Source organism: Ictidomys tridecemlineatus, chromosome 2 (assembly GCF_052094955.1).
Source record: "Ictidomys tridecemlineatus isolate mIctTri1 chromosome 2, mIctTri1.hap1, whole genome shotgun sequence".
Lineage (NCBI taxonomy): Eukaryota > Metazoa > Chordata > Mammalia > Rodentia > Sciuridae > Ictidomys > Ictidomys tridecemlineatus.
In genome coordinates this window covers 148,268,596-148,290,894 of record NC_135478.1, presented here as the reverse complement: position 1 = coordinate 148,290,894, position 22,299 = coordinate 148,268,596, and the positions used below count along the sequence as shown (strand labels likewise).

The 22,299-nt window shown below is 34.7% G+C and overlaps 1 protein-coding gene and 1 pseudogene across 3 annotated transcripts in view; one reads left to right on the top strand and one right to left on the bottom strand.

The window, feature by feature from the left end:
• Skap2 (src kinase associated phosphoprotein 2) overlaps positions 1 to 22,299 on the bottom strand; it is a 170,109-nt gene that overhangs the window by 128,179 nt on the left and 19,631 nt on the right. The gene's annotated exons all lie outside the window — the stretch shown is intronic.
• LOC120891826 (PEST proteolytic signal-containing nuclear protein pseudogene) lies at positions 6,039 to 6,544 on the top strand (annotated as a pseudogene).

The following is a 22,299-nucleotide window of genomic DNA, read 5'->3' as shown; positions in this document are numbered from 1 at the left end:
GTAAAATATAATCTCAGTTTTTAGTCATAGGCCTGGCAAAGTAAATTGAAAATTGATTCAACTGCATATGATTTACATGCAATAAATACTAAAGCATTTTTGTATAACTGTTATGGAGGGGAAAAATGAAGGTATCTTTTTCTTCTGTTTTTCCTTTTGCTTTGTAGTCAATAACAGCATCTGTTAAAACTGTATATTTTCCAAAAGGAAATTTATGACCAGATAATGGTTGCATATGATGGTTTCATAATTAAATAACTGACTTGCATACTTTATAAAAATACTTTGTTCATGTTTTTGTTCAGAAAAAAAAAAACATTTTCCATTTTGTGCCATCTAAGGAATGTTTAAGAAACAGCAACATCTCAAGACATGTTCAAAGTCAAATCATATGGTAAAGATAGCATACATTGTTAATTTGCACAATTGTGAGAAATTCAGTATCTGCGTTAGTCATGCTTTAAAAATGTAAGACGGCTATGCACTTAGCAGTAACCGCCAAAGCTTATGCTGAGGAAAATTATTTTTCTTTTATTACCACCTTCCTTTCTTTGGCATATTATCACTTATGATATACTTTCTTTGGCATATTATACTTATAAAAACAGTTGTTCTGCATTATTCTAGCTTTAGTAGGTCAGACACTAGAATAAAAAATTTTAAATATAAAGATATTAAGGAAAAAAATTGTATTGTTGATTATTAAATCCTAAGAATATATAATTTTACAATGTAAATGTGTACAGATGCACTTAATATATTAGCAATTACATTGATGGATGGCCTTTAGAGTTTGTCTAAAACACCAATCAGTGACATATCAATTAGATTTCATTAACAAATATACTTGATATGGCAAAAAAGTTTTCTGCTGAATTAGTTTTTAAGTATAAAAGCAAGGACTGAATTTATAAGGTTTCTAGAAATTTTATTAGTCAAATCACAGGTACACAGTAATTTGATAAAATTAACTGAAACCTTTCTGCTATATTTTCTAGCATGTTATAGAGGATAGGGAACACACTGCTAATCTGAGTTGCTGAAGCTGTATCTGAATCTCTATTGTTGGCACCGATAGCCACATCGATAGAAAAGTTAATCTAAGAAGATGTACTTTACCCAAACCACACCTAAGTCATCTTTCCTTATCTATCAAAAATTGTGTATGTGTTCAAATAGCTTGACTTAAAGCTTATAAAATGCAAAATCAACATCAGTGTTTGAACTCCTTAGGACACATTCCTCCACCATAATTTTTGCTAAATAGCTGTTCAACCTTCATATTTCTGTACTAAATAACAAGCTAACAATGCTTTTATCATCTCAGAGGAATATAATTAATTTACAGAAGTATCATACAGGTCCATAGGTTTCTAACCATAAAATACACTAAAATATATTTTAAAGATATATTTTAAAATAAAAATCAGATAAAATAAAAAGAGTAGAGGATTTAAATAATGTCAATAGAGAAGAAATAGTTTGTGACAATAAGACACCCTATTAATAAAGTTTAAGAGTAGCAAAACAAAGCAAGAAAAGATATATCAGGGAACAATTTTAAAATAAAGCATCTATTACTATATAAAACCCAAATATTGTCCATGTAAAGAAAAATGCTTATCTCTCATTCATTTTTACCATCCAAAGGAAAACTTTGAAGATATCAGCATCAGACAACCAAAAATGCAGCCATTCTGAATTTCAGGATAATTCACATTTTTATCTCATTATCATTTTTCTAACAAATTATCCAGTTAATGGCTCTCAAGTTCACTTTGATAAAATTCACTTGTTATTATTTTATTACTTTCCTATCGTCTGACAGAAACAGGAAGATAAATACAACTCATCCAAATAAAAAGATCACTGAAATTTAACATAGGCCATGACACATATGAATCACCACATGAAAGTTAGGTTACAATAAAAAACTGAATATTCAATTACAAAAAAGAATCCTACTGTTATCAACTCATCTTTTAGCTACTTACAGTATACAGTGTAATATGTAAGTAGCTATGATATGATTAAATGCAATATTGTTCAACATAACTTAAATTACCTATGTTCAAATATCTTGCAACATCATAATAGGCAAGAGCTAATATTGGGTATATCCTATGTGCCAGGACCTTCCTTATCTTTACTACAATCTTATGAGATATTATAGTTGTTCCTATTTTTATAAATTAAGAAACTAAGGCTTAGAGAGAAAATAATTTTTCCAAAGTCACAATGTCAAACCAGGATTAAACCAAGGTGTTTATGATATAGTTATCTATGCACTTAACCACAACTGTACAAATTACCCTTGAGCTGATGAAATACAAATTTTATCTTCTTTAAAGTCCTTATATGCAGATACTAGAATTATATTTGGTTTCCCTTGAATACCGCTTATTATTATTTAAGCTGCCAGGACAAGGCATAGTAACATAACATGATGCCTGAATTACAAAGAAGAAAATAATTAGACAATAAAAAACAATGAGAAAGGAAAAGGCTGATCATACCGGCATTGAAATGAATGCCAAAGAAACTACCAAGATAAAGTGTATCCCTGTGGCTATATAATCATACTAAGTGAAAGTAATTAATGGCTTCTAAAATTCTGTAACTTTGGATCATATGTTTAGAAACAAAAGTGACAATTCTCCTGATTTACCTGTGAGGAAAGTTGGGGCAGATGTCTCTACTCTGAACATCCTAATCCATCTCCTTCTACATTCTCTGGCAAGTCTTATCTTTTTCATGACATTCAACATGTTTAGGCAAATAAATCAGTGATTCTCCATATCTCTATCCCATATCTCAGACTCCCTCTCAAACAGCTTTGACTAATTTTCTCAATACTCCTTCAAGTTCAACAGCCTTGATCTTTCTTATCCACTTTCCCATTTTCTTTATAGATGCTATCACTTCCTTGAGAAAAGAATCTAAGAATCAGGATTCAGCCCAGATACAATCATAAAGTCTACCATTGGTTTTCCTCTATTTTTCCTCTAGGTACTTACTCTCCCTTGTCTCTACCCACAGAATAGTCAATCATTATATATTACCTGTTACTGGAATAGCCAAGAGCTAAGACTGGGCATTTCCTATGTGCCAGGACTTACCCTTGATCAATGAATTTCCCCCTGAGGCCTTCTCAAGCCTATACTCACCAGATGTACACTAAGTCCTATCTTTTCTCTTTCTTCTCTACTTCCAGCTCCTTTTCCATGACAAACCGACAACCTTTCTCTCTGCCTTCTTAATCTGATAAATATTTTCTTGGATGCCTTACATTTCTTATATATGATAGTCACTTTACCCATTACTTCTTTTGTTAAGTAGAACAACTGATGAGCCAAAGTAGTAATTTAAGAGACTTAGTCCTCAACAATCCATTTGTCTTTTTGTTAGGATAGAACTAGAATTATTTTCTGCTGAAAATTTAGCCTGCCTCTAGTCCAAATCTTTTAGCCCATTTTCACATACAGGTTTTTTGGTCTTACATGAAGGCACAAATATTTGACAAGCCTCTCATCTTAGGAGAATATCAACTGGACTTCCAATTCTGCTGGCTAAAAACATGTATGACCTGGTAGGTACCAACACAAAAGTACACTCCAAGCAGTAGTCAGATAATATATCCTAAATTTCTCTGCTTTCAAGTACTAGTACAACAAATAAAATATTTGAACATAGCTAAAGTACACATACCTTGGCTATTTTTCTAATTCAGTGACCTAAAGAGTAGAAGAAGATAAGGACTGGGAGGTAACAGAGTAGTATGGAATACAAATTGGAAAGAGATGGTGATCTAAAGAGAAAGACGAGGGCTGGGATGTGGCTCAAGAGGTAGCGCACTCCCCTGGCATGCGTGCGACCCAGGTTTGATTCTCAGCACCGCATACAAACAAAGACGTTGTGTCCACTGAAAACTAAAAAATAAATATTAAAATTCTTTCTCTCTCTCTCTCTCTCTCTCTCTCTCTCTCTCTCTTTAAAAATAAATAAATAAATAAATAAATAAAGAGAAAGATGAATACAATGCAAACTCAGTATTGCCAGTTCACTCAATTCCCCCCATCAAAAAAAAAAGCAAAATTATGAATTTTTCTTGGTTGACACAAATTTCTAAAACACAAATACTAATTTGGCCAAAATATATCATCTATAAGCCAAATTTGAAACTTGGCCTACTAGTTTGAGACTTCTGCTCTAGATATTTCATATGCTGTCTTAATTTTAAACCAAACTATTAGAGAATTGTATATGTAGGCCAGAGGTTGGCAAATCCTTACAGCAAAGGGTCAGATAGAAAATACTCTAGAGGTTTTGTGGGACACAGGATCTCTGTCACAACTAGAGTCAGACTTCATGTATTAATAACAGGGATACCTTCTGAGAAATACGTTGTTAAAGCAATTTCATTGTTGTGCAAATATGATAGGTATCCTTACACCAACTAAGACATTTACATCATTAGGCCCTATCTTACACATGGTCTATCATTTACAAAACCTCTCTATGTGGCACATGACTATACTTAATGCTGCTGCTGAAAAATGAAAGCAGTCATAAACTCTATGTAAACAAGTGAATGTGGTTATGTTCCACTCCAAATATTACTATAAAAATAGCTGCAGGCCAGATTTGCTCTAAAAGTCATAGATGGCCAACTCCTGATCTAGACTGTTATTTTGCCCCACATAAATTGATACGTCCTAAACTGTGTTTTGGTGTACACTATAAAACTACAATAACAAAATTTTTTAAGAAAAAGCAATATTGAATATACTTTTTAAGAGTTTTATTTACTACAAAATCTTCAAGACATCCTTTTCTTAGTCTCCTTGAAAGAAGTTTCACTGGATCCCAGTATTAGAGTTGTATCTCTCTTGAGTATCTGATTTACTTTTATATCAAGAATGCTGTAAGGGCTGGGGTTGTAGCTCAGTGGTAAAACGGTTCCCTCACATGTGTGAGGCACTGGGTTCGATCCTCTGTACCACATAAAAAATAAAAAAATAAAGATATTGTGTCCATGTACAACTTAAAAAATATTTTTAAAAAAGAAAGCTATAAATCCTTCACCTGCTCATTTTCTCCCTCTTCGCACTGGCTGGTAAAAATATGTATGTTCCCCAGCTAAAGCTAGAGTACTCATTACATTCATTTGAGATACAAATATTAATCCTAGCTTCACTCTAGTTTTTTTATCTAACCTCATACTCTCTGCCCTTGTGTTCCTAATTCATTTCTTACTTTGGTATAATATATGTATCTTTGTGAACTGCATTGATTTTTTTTAATATTTTTTAGTTGTAGATGCACACAATATCTTTATTTTTTTATTTATTCAATTCTATGTGGTGCTGAAGATTGAACCCTGGGCCTCATGCATGTGAGGCAAGCACTCTACCACTGAGCTACAACCCCAGACCCTTGATTGATTTTTATAAAACCATACAAATTCAAAAAATAATAATTGCCTCAGTCCGGCTACAGCAAAATAACCAGGGGGTGACGAGCAACTTGTGTACACTGACACAGCAGGAGTGAGAGCCGTTTATTGTAGGACAGGAGGGGTATATATACATTCCACACAGCTTATCTTAATTAACATAAACTAGATACAGCAGTCAACCAATAAGGAATCTCCACACTTAATGGCTCACTGGCGTTACTTCACAAACCACTCCCTCTGGCAAAATGCCAGGCGCCATCTTGACTTGTTTACAGACTCTAACAAATAATAATAAACAGGTTTGTTCAGGACAAGTTAAATTCAAATAATCTAAAAGTCTAACTTTTATTTATCTCTAATCTATACAATTGTGCTTTTTTACATCAGTGCCAAAAAGTAAAAGTGATGGGTGTGCTTTAATCAATTTAATCTTTTCCACTCATACACTTGCTAAGAAGAACAAGAAATGGATAGCCAAATAGCAAACAATTTAAATAAGAAAACAAACAAACAAAAAAACGCTTTCACTCACTTTAAAAATAGACCTTAAGAAAGATTCAAGATAGCCACCTCAGGGACAATGGTGGATGGTACGGCAGGAAAAGCCTACAGAGCCACAGTGGGCTGGGGTCACCAAAAGACTTGAAGAAGCTAAGACGGTTTGTTCCAGTAATGAAGGGGAAAGTGTCAGATTGCAGCTCTGAGAAGTGATCAGCTGAAGAAAGAGCAGCAGACCTCCCAAGAAAGCCTACAGAGATATCCAAGTTTGGATTTGCCTCAAGTAGTCACATAACAAAGAAAGCATCAGTCATATCTGTCAAACTTTGATTGGGTAAGCCTAAGGAAACTTTTCCAACTCTTGCTCCAAAACCCTTTCAGTAGTAGCAGCTTTCAATGAAGATAAAGATAGTGAAGCAGAGGAAATATCTCCAGAAGCAAAGATGATGATGAAGAATACTGTAACAGACCAAGATCAAAGAGACCAACCTCCTTCAATAAAGGAAAGCAAGGGTTTCCTGATAAACAGAGGAATAGAAGTATAATATCAAATCTCATCTTGGAAATATCCATGACCAAGACTATTAAATGATATGTTTTGAAATTGGGGTGTGGGGTGGGTCTAAAAAGGAACAGTTTCCTTTCCTAAAAACATGGTATAAAACTATATTTGGAGCTGTTTTTGTTTATTTTGTTTTTTACATTTTATTTTCTTTTTTAAGATTAAAGTGGTACACTAATAAATTAGAATTTAAAACTAAAAAAAAAAAAAAAAAAGATAAGCCAGGCATGTGACTCAGTGGTAGAGGACCTACTTCATGTGCTGGAGGCCTTGAGTTGAATCCTCAGCACTACAAAAAAAAAATAAATAAGTAAAATTAACCAGTGTAGAGAGTTAGCTCTAAATTTTTTTCCCTCCAGCTCTTCTCTCTATGAATCAATTGAAATTTTAACATGCTAAACAATGGTTTCAGCTCACTGCTTTAAAGAAATTAATCTCATCTAATTAAATACCCACTGCTGACCATATACCTAAGACTGCTATCTATCTCAGTCATTCCTTTTTCCCTTCTCTTTTTACAGGCTTTACGACATATAAGTTTAGTCACACTTTCATTTAGCCTAGTGCGTAGTGGGCATGTGTTTTTGTCTGCTCTGAACTGCTTCCTCCCAGAATTTTGGAGGATGGCACCACCAACAAGCTGCATGTGGTTTAGTAGCAGCAGCTTTTGCTAACCACCCTCTACACATTCCTTTTGGACAATGACCAAGTCCTGACCAACTGGAGCATCTCTCTCACATACATAGAGAAGGTGGAGCAGCTACACATAGAAAGCAAGATGTGAATGAGAAAACTCAAGGTAGCTGGAGGACCTACCTGGATCTAGGTGGGCATGAAGCAAGATGCCAACTATCCTCTCACAGGCCAACCCATCAACCCCCCTTTCTTTTGCCTAAATTAGTCTGAGCTCAGTTCCTTCCCCCTCCCCATTAAGAGTCTTAACCAATGTATCTCTTCACCAGGTTGCACAAATCTAAAATGCTATTGCATCTATGTTCCAAATGTCAAGAACCTTCTTATTCTCTCCAATGTGGCTCAAATGCCATCCTAGTAGCAGGTCTTCTTCATTCCAATCATAATTATGATCTTCTTTCTCCTTCTATATTTATTAGAGAAGTTACTACACCAGTCTGCCTTAAATTAGGGTTGATATTTCTACCTCATTTTCCTCTATTAATCCATATGGTCATGAGAGGCAATGACCTAGTTTATTAATCATTTTATCGCCCCCAGTCTAACAGAACTAACAGTAAAATCGTTGAATTAAACTTTGATTCCATTTAGCACTTTGCCTAAAACAAACAACACTGTTACCCCTTCTTACTATTTATATTTTTAAAAAATCAATTCCTCACCTTCTGTAAGACACATTTTCTTTTAGCAAAGAAATCCTATTCTAAGCCTATTAGAAGTTTACAGCATACATATATTCCAGGATATTAATAAGCCCTATTCAATGAAAGAAATATATGTGTATTTCTTTTCTCCATAGTACTATTATTTTTGTTTATCTCCTTCAGTGTTAAAAAAAAGTGATCAGCAGGTTCAAAATTGCTGAGGGCCATTGCCAAGTAGGAATGCCGCATTGAAATTTCCTTGCCAGCGTACCCCATGTTGCTTAGAGGAAGGACTCGTGGAAATGGACTTGCCCTAGACATTCGCTGTGACATTGCATGTGTGTCTGAGAAAGGTGACCCTGCTCAAGGACCAGGGTGGATCAAGTTTAGGGTGTATCCTGCAGGTTTTAGGAAGTATCCCTCCTTGGATTTAAGGCGTTCCCGGTTTAGGACAATTTGGGTTTAGGGCGTTCCCGGTTTAAGACAATCTGGGTTTAGGGCAGTTCCAGGTTTAAGGTTATTCCTGCTGGGAATAGGGTGTATCCTGCTGCCTGAGTTCCCTGAGTTCTCGTGGAATTCAGAAAGTATTTGGGATAAAAAGCCTCATGGAGTACGTGAATTGGGCGGCAGAACTTGGATTTCCCCAGAACGTGTTTGTACAGGGCCGGTGTGAGTTGGGGAATAAAGAATTGCTGTTTGAATCTACAAGGTGTGAGTGGCTCATGATCTCGTGCCCAGCCAGACTACGGCACAAAATATACCAGTTCTATAAATGGTATTAAAAAGTAAGAAGGAGCTTCTGGAGACATTTACACAAAATAACCCAAAGTCACACCTCTGAGATGACATTACTTCTGACAGAGTCTATGTAGGTCTTCTCAAGTCAAGAAAAAGAACCAGATGACATTCAAATTGCATTACTCTTTTCTCTAGATATTCCAAGTAAAAAGCTTTGAGACACCCATTGCTTGACTTTCACATGAAAAGACACATTATCTGATAGGGCATTGGAATCTGAAAGTACACTTTATTAAAAAATGTGGGACTATCCCTAAATTTTCTCCATAGAAAATATAAACCTAATATTCCAATTAAAACATGGTTATCAATATGGTGGAAGGCACAAAGAAAGACATAGGGGCAGGGGACAAAAAGAAAGAAAAGAAAATGGCCCAGGAAGTATAAGTTATAGTTCTGGGATTCCTGTAATAATTCTCTTGATCATAGATCAATACTTCTATCTGTGATTAAAGGACCACCACACCCTGTCCCAAGACATTACAAACCAATATTTTTGTAAAAATGAACAACAAAACATAAAAAGCAATAAACATAGATTGCTAGGAAGAAATGTCTATGTACTTGGATAAAGCAGAAATGTCAAATTGTTATCAATATTCCTTACTGCTTATTCTTAATTTCTGTACTTAAGATTGTCACATGTAGACCAGTAACACATAGATCACAGATCAACAGATCACAGATCAGACTCAGTCTTGAGACCACACTTTGAACAGTAGTGATTAGATAATTCGCATGACATTTTTGGTGTCTCAGTCTTAGTTCCCTTATCTGACAAAAGCACTCAGTTTTGACGACTGACATGGGGTGGGTGTCCTTACAAGGGAGAAGAGACAAATGCAAAGAAACTGTCCTTTTGAACACTAAAGACAGTAACAATTTTTCCAAGACCACAATTCCAGCACCCCTCGGATCCCATCATCATAATTATGTACTGACAAAGCCTCACCCAGAAGAGCCAGAATGCTACTGATAATCTAGACTATGTGTTCTCAGAAATAATTTGTAAAACTAACTTGAAAGAGCCATGTGATTATGTTTATATTTGCAATGCAGCAAACATTATTGCATTTATATGTCAAAGGCATATTGCTAGAAATAAGGGTAGTAGTATCATATGCCACAAAAGAAACCAAAAAATTCTTTTTTAAAATTATATTAAGACTACAGAATTTGAGAGTTCACTAAGATGAAAAGGCTCAACAAGAAAATTACCTTTTGTCATCTGCACAACTTTAAAATATGTACTAAAAAAGAACAATAACATTTAAGGTAGACTACAATTTGTCCCTATTTTAATTAGCATAGTAATCTTATAATTTTTTAGAGTAAAAGAACTCAGTTATCCTCAAATTAAGAAGACTTTAAGAAAAAGACAGTACAGAAGGAATTATCAGTGAGACAAAGCCTTCTTACACATAACACCAAAAGCACAAATGACAAAACACATAAATTTAGCTCCATCAAAATTTTTAAATATTTCCAGGCACAGTGGCACACATCTATAATCCCAGCAACCTGGGAGGCCCAGGCAGGAGGATTGCAAGTTCAAAGACAGCCTCAGCAACTTAGTGAGGACCTATGCAACTCAGCAAGACCCTGTCTCAAAATAAAACATAAAATGGGCTGGATATGTGGCTCCATGGTAAAGTGTCCCTGGGTTAAATCCCCAGTACCTATATATATATATATAGGTACTGGGGATTTATATATATATAATGTTGTTCTTCAAGAATACCATTAGGAAAGTGAAATGACAACTCACCAATTTAAAGAAAATATTTACAAATCATACATCTTATAAGAAACTAGTATCTAGAATATATAAAGAATTCATAATTTGACAATAAGAAGACAACCCAACTGAAAACTGGAGAAAGAATTTGGCTCCAAAGACATACAAATGGCCAACATGCACATGGAAAGAGATCAGAGTCGGGTCAGTGGTCATCAGAGCAATAGAAACAAAAACCACAATGAGATACCACTTCACATCCACTAGGATACCTAAAATAAAAAAGATAATATTGAGTATTGAAAAGTACATGGAGAAATCGCTGGTGGGAACAAAGAAGCACATTCATTTTTGGAAAAAGTTTGGCAATTCCGCAAAAATTTAAACCTACACACATCACATGACCCAGCAATTTCATACCTAGGTTTATACTCAAGAGTAATGAAAATATATATTCACACAAAAACTTGTACACAAATATTCACAAAAGTGTTATTCATAATAGTTAAAAAGAGGAGACAACTCATGTCCATTAACTGGTAAATAAACAAAAGGTGGCAAATAATACAATAAATTATTATTGGGCTATAAAATGGAAAGAAGAACTGATGCATGCTACAACATAGATGAACCTTGAAAATATTATGCTACGTGAAAAGAGCTACACACAAAGGCCATGTATACTTTAAGTGGGTTAAGAAAAATATATTTCAAAAAACTTGAAGAATACTAGACCCTAGCCCAAACTGCTGATGCACTCTGTAAAATCAAAGTCATCTTATTTAGCTCAGTAAGCATATATGTTAAAATTCATAATTTTTGTTTAATTTAAAAATCATTTTATGCTTACTCCCAATCCTGTAATGCAAGGTGTTAACCAGGAAAACAGAAAGAGCTTCTCAAAAAAAAAATTCACCTGAGTTGATGTCTGCACCTTGCAGACACATTTTCTTCATTAAAATACCTACAAAATGTTTAATATATCAATGGGGATTGAGTCAAGTGGTGCTCTATCATTAAGCTATACCCCTAGACCCTTTTATTTCTTATTTTGAGATAGGTCTCACTAATATGCCCACACTGGCCTTAAACATGTGATCCTCCTGCCTCAGCCTCCAAAGTTGCTGGGATTATAGCTATGTGCCACTGCATCTGGCATTAGCTATATTATTTTAAAATCTACAGGATACTTAATTTTTCTTCAAGTATTGATGTAAAACCCTGATTATCAACTGAAATTTTTGCTAAAAAATAAAATGGGTAAGTAAATATTAAAGACTGCACTATTTGTTTAATCTTTGTAAAAATACCAAACAATTTTGCCTTAAGTTATTTGCTACTATCGATTTTCCAGTCCTGCATTTTAGTTGAGTATACTACTCTTTCTGTTTGGATTTGTTATTATCTTTAACATTATCCCAGTTGGCTCTTGAGTGAGAATAATGAGATAATGATTGCTATCCTTGCTTCCTAATAACTTTGGGCCACTTTCCCCTCACTTTTAAATATATAGACTTACAAAAGAATCTTCTCATTAGTTTAAACCCATTTAAATGCTCTAAGAAGTATGTAAGTTTTTAGTCACTAGCCATCGAGCTAAAGTATAAAATAGGATACCTTCTTCCCTAGGCTAATGATACTTATCTACAAAATTTTCCCAGCTATAAAATTTATTCGTTCTCACATGCTCACTATTTAGTCAATTAAAAAAAAACTGAGATACCAAGATGTAGAATGGTTCTGAGCAAAGGCATAACAGATTTGCTACAGAAAATTTAACTGCTAACAGTTTTCAACAGAAAATATCCAATTTAAAAAATGATCATGTATTTTAAATCCCTAAAACTTCCAACTGCAAATCCTACAAAATCCAACTTAACCAGTGAAGCATGTAAGCTACATAGTACAGAAGATGGATGAGACCTCATGCACACAGCTGTTTTAAACACAGAAATAAAACATATAAGGCAATCTTCAAAATAGATGGATAACAATCTGCATTTAACATGTCCCTACTCTGAGTCAGGAAATATTCTAGTATCTTTATATGCTTTATATTTATATAAACTTATATTAACCACACATTATAATTATATTAAATTTATGCTAGTTTTAATTTATATCTTTATATTTAATCCTAGCCAAAGGATATGGATACAATTATTATCATCATTTGATAAATGAAGAAACTCAAAGTAGGCAACTTGCTGGAGGCCACAAAGTAACAGAGGCTAGTATCTGAACACAAACAAAATGATTCTCAACCACTATATTTCATTTTTAAGGTGACTAAGGTATGTCTCATCTCATATCTGCCAAAAAAGAGATGAAACAAGAAAAAGAAGGGTAAGCAAATGCTGAGGGCCATTACCAAGTAGGAATGACGCATCGAAATTTCCTTGCCAAGCGTACCCCATGCTGCTTAGAGAACATTCAATGGGACATTGCATGCATGCTTTAATAAGGTGACCTTGCTCAAGGACCAAGGCGGATCCGGGTTTAGAGCTGATCAGGTTTGAGGAAGTAACCGGCTCCTTGAGTTTAAGGCGTTGCCAGTTTAAGATAATGGGTTTTAGGGAAGTTGGAGATTGAAGATTATTGCTGGGATTAGGGTGTTCCTGCTGCTTGTTCCCGTTGAGTTCTCGTGAGATTGAAATGGGATTTGGAGATAGCCTTGTGGAGTAGGTGAATTGTGCGGGAGACGGTAGAACACGTTTGCCCCTGGCCCTGTGTGGAGGCGGTGTGAGAGCTGGAATAAAGAATTGCTGTTTGAACCTACAAAGCTGTGAGTGCCTCGTGATTCTGGTGCCAAGCTGAGACATTGGCCATGGCAAGCAAAGGCTCCATAAAGCTCCATTCCCATATTTCTAGCTAATTACTAGGCAGTTTGGATGTCACTATCAGCTCAATTCAACCATTCAAACCCAAATTCATCATCATTTTCATCTTGTCCGAACCTGTTCTCCTCCAAAATTTCACACTTCAGTCAATTTTCTTATTCATTAAAATTTAGAATTTTACAATCATCTTTGGTATTTTTTCTAAATTCTATACATAGCCTCTACCAGCTCTGTCCATTCTTCCTCAGATGTATTCTGTCCTTGGCAGTTTTGTTGTTCCCTATCCTGGGTGGAGTCTCTGATCTCCTTATACATGGCTTAATGGAATAGCCTCTTATCTCACTGACTAAATCCCCTATAATCCATCTATATAGCACAACTAGCTATGTCTGTCAAAAATACCACTTTTCATCATATTGTCTTGGCCAAAAGTCTACAATGGGTAATTACAGAATCAACTCCTTTTGAATGCAAGTTATCCTGAAGAAGCTGTACAGATGTCATAAGTACAATGACATGATAATGAAGGTCACTCATTAAAAAACTGTAATCAAACCAGCAAGAACCATTGAGTCCGTCCTCGAAAGTAGCTGGCAGTAAAGATCTTTGTGTGTTTGGGCTAAATCCTAAACAAACGGCACTAGCTTGAGGACAGCTCCCAGTAAGAACACTGGAACCCAGAGAAAAGTTGAACAGAGGTTCACCCAGGATGGAGAGGGCGAAACCCTGTACCTAGCAACGAAACAAAGGCATTTCACTTTCTCAAGTAATGTTCTACTTACTTTGGCAATTTGGGGGGTACCAGTCTGCCTCTCTGGTCCTTACTAAGATATCTATTATAGGCCAGCTTAGCCTACCTGATTCACTTTCCATGCAAAGCCCCAGTCAGACTTTCTATGTAAATGAAAGCCTTTTAGAACAGGAGACATGCAAAGACTCTCACACAAACTTCCTCACCATTCCAGAAGCTCTTCACTCCTAAGAAGATGCCAAGGTGAAATCAAGGAAGGATTTCCAGACCTTTGAAGAAAACTTAATGGCATATAGAAAAAGGACCAATGTTCAAAATCCAACTGGCAGACAAAGCAATAGATTTAGAACCAGAAAATCAAATATAAATATTAAAGAGCTTAACACTGCAAAAATAATGCCATTTTTAAAAACTGAAATTGAGGGCTGGGGATGCGGCTCAAGTGGTAGCGCGCTTGCCTGGCATGCATGTGGCCTGGGTTCGATCCTCAGCACCACATACAAATAAAGATGTCGTGTCCACCAAAAACTAAAAAATAAATATTAAAAAATCCCTCTCTCTCTCTCTCTCTCTCTAAAAAAAAAAACTGAAATTGAAGGGTGGGAAGAGAGATGAGAAGAAGGCTGGGTGCACTAATTTCTTGATATTTTAAAGTGCAATCAATAGGCACTGAGATTGGTACATTACAAAATAAGAATAATATTATAAGTCAAGTGTAGTGGCCCACACCTGTAACCCTAGCTGCTCAGGAGGCTGAGTCAGGAGGTTTAAAAGCTCAAGGTCAGCCTGGGCCACACAGTGATACCCTGCCACAAAATAAAAAATAAAAGGGTTGAGGGTCAAACTCAGAAAGTCAAAGTTGTATATTTTCTCTCATATGTGGAAGGTAGAAAAGAAAAATGGAGGGGTACCATGAAAATAGAAGGGAGTTCAGTAGAGGAAAGGGACCAGGAGGAAGGGAAGGAGGTGGAGTGGGACAGGAAATAGAGAGGAGGTAAAAGAGGAGAAGAAGGAGAAGGAGGAGAAGAAGGAGGAGGAGGAGGAGGAGGAGGAGGTGGGGATGAGGAGGAGGGGGAGGTAGGGAGGAGGGGGAGGAAGAGGAAGAGGAGGAGAGGAGGAGGAGGGGGAGGAGGAGGGAATGAGGAGGAGGGGGAGGTGGGGAGGAGGGGGAGGAAGAAGAAGAGGAGGAGAGGAGGAGGAGGGGGAGGAGGGGGAGATTACTTAAGTCAAATGCTAACACAAAAAAGAATAAAGAATATAATAATAAAAACTTGAGAGACAGAAATGGGAGAGAAGCTTTAAGGAAGCATTCATTATTGCAGGAGTCAAAAGATACTATTTACAGTTGGTCAAACAAGACCAAGAAGTGTAATTTCTAGTTATTCTAACACAGTGTGTACACTATATCCCATAAATATGTACAATTACTATATCCCAATTAAAAACAAAAATATATTTAAAAATAAATAAAGTTTTCCTGGAAACTACAGAAAAACCTGTAAGAGCAGTGGCCTCTGGGAAGCAGTCCTAAAGGTAGGATAAGGCAGAAAAAGTAAGCTGTTACTTCATATTGTATACTCTGCTTTTTATTTTTACCCACATGCATGTCTCCTATAATTTAAAAACAAATTCTACTTTAATTTTATAAGTAGCAACAAATTTCAATTCCTTTGGTCTTTCTAATAGAAAGAAATTTAAAGTTCTACTCCTTTCTCAGTCTCCATCTTTTAAGTTTAAAAAGGGAAAATGTCTCCTTAAGAGGTAGTTTTGAATAGATTAAAAGGGCACAAATTCCATGAAAGAATCTGGCAGATGGTGCCACACTCAATAAATATTTATTTTAAACCTTATAAACCTTTTTCTTTCCTTGAAGGTACTATTCCCACCATGAGCACAGCCACTTCCATGTTAGGTTTCCTGGAGAAAAGGTGCACTCCTTGGGGTCTTATGTCAGGATAGCATCCCTCTCTATATATCCAAATTGGTCATTCCACTATCTTAAGGAACTCTGCTCTTTGAGTTTTAGACTCTAAACTCAGTCTTTGGCTCAATTTGTAAACAGGACGCACAACCAAAGACAGGAAGCCTTAACTGAAATGTCTCCAAAAAAGAATGGGACCAAATCCACATATGCATGTTAAGAAAGATAAGCCTAAATCTCATGAGAGATGGTGCTCTGAAATAACTAACATCTTTACCCCCTAGCCTGTACTGATGCTTAAAGATCTGTAAGTGGAGCTTGGACTCCCCGGGGTTAAAGGCACTGCCCCTATGAACATGCAAATATTCCTAGGTGTAATTTATCAGAGCCTTACCTAGCAGAGTTTGAGAGGAAAGAATCTCTAGAAAAAAAGTTCCAAAATGGGACAACAACCCACAGACAGCAGCCTTGGAAAAGGGGCTCTGTACAGCTTAGGAAGCCATAGCACAAGGGTTTCAAGTGACAAAAACAAGTAGAGGTAGGTAGACACAGAGAGTATTTTTTACCTACTTCAAGATGTCGCCCAGCACAATGCCTGGTCACAAATGCTCATTGGGTACCCCTTGCATACAATTGCATGGTTGGGCTCACCTTTTTTGCAGCTGCAAGGGTCAGTATGACAAATGCCTCTAGAACAGAGCTCCTCAAACTTTAACAAATACCTAAGGGTCTTATGGGTGGGGACAGATATTCAGTACTTCTAATAACTCCTAGGTGATGCTGATTCTGTAGGAATGCAGACAGTAGGCTGAATAAGAAGGGGATAAGAAAAGCACTTCCCTCTCCCCACAACGTCCACTACTCTAACCCAGGCTCCTGTCATCACCCCCTGGACTGGGAATGTGGCTCAAGCCATAGCGCGCTCGCCTGGCATGCGTGCGGCCTGGGTTCGATCCTCAGCACCACATACAAACAAAGATGTTATGTCCACCAATAACTAAAAAATAAACATTAAAAATTATCTTTCTCTCTTTAAAAAAAAAAAAAGCAACAGGGGGTGGGGTGGGGTAATGGTTTTGAGATCAGCACATAATTCCTGGACTCAGACAGTTCTACCCCAGTTCTACCACTTGGTAGCTGTCTGACTGTGAGCAAATCACATAATCACATAATCTCTTCTCTATCCCTAGGTTCCCTCAATTGTCAGGTAATAATATCAACCTCAGAGAGGCTGTCAAGATTAAAAGTAAATAATATAGCAAAGCATTTATCTTGCTGACTCCCCTAGATGGTCTTTTTGCCTTAAGTCAAACTATATTTAACTGCCAAGACGATACTCCCAAATTTTCACTCACCATATCTGTAGATTGCTTCATGGATATCTTAGTGACTACCAAATCAAAGGAAAACCTTCAAATGAACTTGGCATTAGTAACATAAGCCACATACTTACCTTCAAAATCCCCTACTCCTTGCTATTCAACCATACCTCCACTTAATACCCATGAAACCTATTTTCTCCAAGCAAATCACCTCATTGCTACCATTAAATTTACAATTCTGAAATGTGGACATAAGCATTTAATGCTGTAGGGAACTTCCAAACACTTCATTGCACAAACCAGAAAATAAAAATCCAGAAAGGTGAAGTGACTTATCTTGACCACACAAATTATCATCTGTGATTTTTAAAACCTGGTTTCTAGAATTCTATTTCAAATTTTCTTTTCAGGATCTTTTACCGCTCTCTCCAGAAAACTTCAAACAACACAGGAAACTTAAATAAAAATTCCCCTCTACAATTTCCCCTAAAATCATTCAGAATTTAGGCATAAAATTTAAACTATGGTTTATTCACAACATATGACTGATTCAATCAACAAATTAGAGTGTAAGATCAATGAAACCAATTATTTGCCTTAATAAAGATCAAATCATAGGATATCACAACACATAATGTTTATTATTTTTGGAATCGACCTTGCTGTAGATTACCAGACTGCTAGTTACCTTATTTTAGGTGATTATCTTTTCTTTCCATCTCAATTATATATTCTTTAAGATAACTTTATCTTACTCATCTTTGAATCCCTCAATCCCTATCCAGACATCCTGCATCCTTCTTCATGTATGATAAAAATAACTGTAAATAAATAATAAGATGCATTGTTTTGCATAATGTTGAGATTACCTTTGTAATCTTTCTTATGTAATCTATTTTACTATAGTCTTATTTGCCCACTTGTTTTATCTTCCCATTTAGTAGCATAAAAAATAGAAAGATGATTCTCAATGGCTATGTACCTTTAATTTACTCCTTTGTGACATTGTACCACAAAGATATTCCACATCTTTGTGTGTTGTATCCTTAATATATATCTTTAGGGTTAAAAACATGTTCTCTACTTTTTTTCCTTTCCCCAAACTATAATACCCTCCCTCCTGCCAAAATACTTGAAACTATGCTATACACATTAATAAGAAGGAATAACTAAAATAATCATTGTTCTTAAACTGCTAACACATATACAAGCTAGCAATTTAGCATACTGAAATAGCTATTAAAGTTAAAAAACACAAGCATAATATTAATATGTTAATATACAAAATATGTTAAAGTTGGAAATTAAATTCTTAGTGGGCCAGGGGTACAGTTCAATGGTAGAGTGCTTGCCTGGCATGTACGAGGTCCTGGGTTTGATCCCCAGCACCACAAAAAAAATAGTAAATATTTAAATAAGTAATAAGAATTAAATACAAAAGTATAATTTTAATTATTAAAAACCACATGATACTATGGTAGAAAATTACTTACCCTAAGTGATTAATATAAGAAAAGCTTCAATCTTTTTTTTAACTTTTCCTAATTATAAACATTGTTTTGTTTTCTACTGAGACCCAGAGCAAAATAAAACATCTACTACTTTTTACATCTTGACTTTTATAAGAACTGATTAGTGCTGCTCCTAATTTTACACACACAAAAAAAAAAAAAAGAAAGAAAGAAAAAAGGAAAGGAAACTCCCTCAAAAGTTTGGTACATTAAATTCCTGCATGTGCAGACAGATGGGTACATACCTAAACCTATTTTAGATGCATTACGAATACTCATTATATACAGGAATCCTAGAAACAATCCTTTTTAAAGAAATCTTCTAGGATACGTGATTTACATGTTTTATAAATCCAAGTTTTTATACACTGGGTTTTCTTAAAATAAGTTAAACCAAAAAGGAAAAGATATTAGTACTATTATAAATTATGATCAAAATATCTTAATCTTTTCTTAATCCCAAGCTTTAAAAAAACAGTTCCATCCTTAAACAAACATTGTTTCATATAAACCTACACCTTTACCAATGCCCAGAGCTTTATTTCATTTGGAAATTTTCAGTTAGAAAGACACCACGACAATAAATGATTCTTCTATATCTTCAGTTTCATTTTAGCCTTCCTACATTCACACCCTAGAGGTTCCAGATTCTTATCCACAAAGTGATTATGGTCTAGGACTGAATCAGATTTGTTACAAATGTCCACTGGGATCCTTCGACCTATCATTGATGAGCAGAGCCAATATATGTCTTCTAGCTCACTGAATCCTTTCACCTACCTCAGGGACTCTCCACAATACTATATGGTTAGAAGCTTTCTTTCACAAATGACAAAAATAAATGAAAAATGATTTCAGAATAGAAAAATGAAAACTTAAGTCATTATATAGTGTCTAAAGGCTACCTTGCATCTACCACTTGATGCCCAAACACTGTAACATGTACAATATATTCTTCTTTAAGGTTTCAAGTCTCATTATCTCTAACAATATTAACACTCCAATATATCTCCAAACGATGAACATGAAACTTCCACAGTATATACAATAGCCTAGAAATCATTATGATTCATTTTTTAATATTCCAGAAAAGAATAAAGCCAATAAAATAAAACTTTTAATAAGTATGCTTTTTTAAAATATTATCATATCAAAATGAAGCTCTGATAGAAGTCATATAATCATTTAGAAATAAAATGTAAAGTCTTGCTCTTTTTCCTAAAAGGTAATTTAGCATGGTAGTCTCTTTTTTTATTTTTTATTTTTGCAATTGTTCTTAAAATGTATTTCTCTTCAAAAAATAAAAAAAAATGTATCCAAAGAGAAAGAAGAAAGAAATTACAAAGTGTAATATTTTTATGTTACAAGCCACACAAAAATCTGTCACTACTTATGTTACAATTCTAGTCATCAATAAGGTACTTTTTTTCGATGTACCACTCAAAAATCAATTATATCAACTCTTTTGTATAGAGAAGCAGCACACCTTTCAGGCAACTAGTATTAATGAGTGGACATGACTATAGAATCTCCATCTGTTTCTCTGACAAAGCTGTGGCTACTCTTAGTCTCTCATTGAAATTCCATTAATCTGATGTACCAAGGTCCAATGCGAAAATCAAAACTCCATCTAACCCTTTATCAGCTCACAATAACCTACAAGTGAACTCTGCCTGTTAGCATGCAGCAAGTTATGATTTTGCTATCAATCAGGCAGCTGGCCAATAAAAAAAAAAAAGAAAGAAAGAAAAAAAGGGCAGGCTGGAAACAGCATGTCTGGCAGGATTTGGAGATTTTGTTTTTGTTTTCTGTTTCATCTCTATTCATTTTCTATAGGGTGTCTGGACCTTGTGAGATTATGCATTATTCTCCTTGGCTGTGATTTAATTGCTACCAGCAATCAAGTCGAAGCATCACTGAAGTGTGCTTGAATTTCATTAGAAGATATAACTTATGCTACTTTCCTACAGTACCTAATAAACCATAAAGAAACCAAAACACATATGGCTTGAGGGAATAACTGGAAAATTAGGTGGCCATTTGGGAACTGAGTGAACTTTTGAACCAGAGGAACAGAGAAAAAGAAATATTAAAGGGAAAGACAGACTTAGAATGCACATAGAGATGTGCAGGTTTGACCTTTTCAGTACCTTGAAAATTACATTAGCATTATGAAAAATACATATCATGTTTAGAGTTTATAATCCATCAAAGTTCAGATACTTTGTTAGTGCCTACCATAAGGTAAAAGTCAAAAGGACAAAACAACAATCTGATTTGACAAAAGGCCTTTTGGTGACCTGTGCTAAATTGGTTATACTTAATGTTAAATACATTATCTTTTTTATAATTAATACATTATTAGACTGAAGTCATATAATAAAGGAAAATTTATTCAGCAAAGGGAAGAGAACATAGACAAAATCTAAATTGCAGGGAGAAAAACTGAGATGATGAGATGTTTTAAGAGTAAAAATTAAAAGTCTAAGTAGTAGTTTGAAAATTAACCTATAACAACATTCTTAGAAGAAAATGTGAAACCATTAAAAATTTTTTTATTTACATATAAAAATAAATAATACTAAAAGTTAAATTTCCAACTTGCTTAAGAATTTCTTAAACATTAATAAGATGAACTAGAATTTAACAAAAAAGCTGGTGTTACACAGAAATATGTCATCAATAATATTCAAATATTGATAATCTTTTAACAGCAAATATTTTTATATTAACATATTTCCTGAATATATGTTTATGAAAACATGATAAATTGTTTATTCTTAAGAAAACATGATAATCATATAAAGACAACATAATTTAATAACAAATCACTCTGTGTAAAACTCACTACAAGATATCCATCTTTTGTAGATATTTAATTTCTGGGTCTTTATTAACTTGCAATTTTTAAAGAATGCAAATAATGCTCCTGTATACATCAAAATAGTTATGCTATTTTGAGAAACTCTAAGCATATTTATTCTATGAGAACATTCTGTGTGCATGTGTGTGTTTATCCCTTGAGGTATAAATACTCTGTCTCTACATGTGTATATATACAAATACATACTCATTCATGTCTATGAACATTTTACAGAGAAGAAAAACAAATAATTGTAGTGCATCTAAAAAACAGTACAGCATAGATGATAATTCACTGTTTGGCCAGAAAATATTATTTCATCAATTAGAAAACATTTTCTAACAGAACTACTTTTGAAGATAAGGGTAGAAAAGATAATGCTCTGTTTTAGAGATTAAGTATGAATGAAGAAAAGTGTGCATCTTTGTAAAAGACAAAAAGAAAATATAAGAGAAAAATTCCCTTACTTTAAAAATAGAAATTAAATGTAAAATTCAACATAAAATGGATATGATTATTATTGCTACACATTGTACAAAGTTCTGTATATAAAAAAAGATTGTTTTGTTCTGAATCAGTGGTTAGAATGTTTATCACTTATGCATGTACTTGACTTATCCCTGTTCTGCAATAGACATAATTTTATACCTCATAAAAGCAATTTATGTTTCCAAAGGGAATAATCTGGATAACATAAAAT